Source organism: Suricata suricatta, chromosome 9 (genome assembly GCF_006229205.1).
Source record: "Suricata suricatta isolate VVHF042 chromosome 9, meerkat_22Aug2017_6uvM2_HiC, whole genome shotgun sequence".
Taxonomy (NCBI): Eukaryota; Metazoa; Chordata; class Mammalia; order Carnivora; family Herpestidae; genus Suricata; species Suricata suricatta.
In genome coordinates this window covers 70,760,250-70,761,361 of record NC_043708.1, presented here as the reverse complement: position 1 = coordinate 70,761,361, position 1,112 = coordinate 70,760,250, and the positions used below count along the sequence as shown (strand labels likewise).

At 31.6% G+C, this 1,112-nt stretch overlaps 1 gene segment (V, D, J or C); it reads left to right on the top strand.

The window, feature by feature from the left end:
• LOC115301965 overlaps positions 1 to 1,112 on the top strand; it is a 550,585-nt gene that overhangs the window by 321,124 nt on the left and 228,349 nt on the right.

The following is a 1,112-nucleotide window of genomic DNA, read 5'->3' as shown; positions in this document are numbered from 1 at the left end:
AACCTGCTTCAGATTTTGTGTCTCCCTCTCCCTTTGGTGCTGCCTCACTAACGCTTGGTCTCTGTCTCCCACTCACCCTCTCTCTCAAATATAAACGAACATTAAAAAGTTTTATTTTTAGTTTTAAAAGAGAGTAAAAGTAAATAACAAAAGTAGGAGAAGAAAAACAGTAGTAATCCATGCTAGAATCAAGGCAATAAAGACAAGAAGCAAAGAAAACTTTAAAATCTTAGAAAATAATTAGAAAATAAAATTCATCAAGTATAAAGAACAGAATTATAGGGGGTACAAAAAGATTGTAGTTGCAGACACAGTAAAAATTTAAATAATTAGAAGAATATGTAAGGAATAAATCCATACAAGTTAATTTTAAAACTTAAACAAAAAGGAAAACTTTCTAAATATTGTTGTCTAGCTAAGCTGACAAGAAATATGAAAAATGAATTCACTTGCAAATTAAACACATTTAAAACTCTATAAAAACATGTCGTTTTACAGGAAACTTACAGCAAACCCAAGACCAAGAATTCCCACCCCGGTACTGAGAAAAATAAAAACAGCAGCACTACAACTCCACACTTTTATGAGACCAAGAGAACCACAATGACAAAATTAAACAAAGATAGATGACAAAAGACAATTATAGACCAATATCACTTATGAAAAGCAATGATTGATCCTAAAAATATTATCGAACCAGCACTGAATGTTAAAAAGTAACACACATACACCATGATTCTTTACGATTCATCTCAGAAGTATGAGGAAGGTTAAATATTAGTACAACATACCACACAGAAACGGTGTTAACTATAAAATTCTCTCACTAAATGTAGAAAAGAGATTTGGTCAAGTCTAACATGTATTTATAAATAAAACCTTTTCACAAACTAGGAGAAAAAGGGAACATCCGTCACCTGGCCAAGGGAATCTTTGAATTTGTTTTCAAAGGGAGATATTAAAAGCATTCCCTTAAAAATTTGAAAATTGCAAAGATTTCCAATAGTATTCTTTCTAATCTACATTTCCCTAAATGTCTTCCTGACTGCAGTAAAATAAGAAAAACGTTAGAACTGGAAGGAGAAAACACATCTACCATGAATCACAGAGAG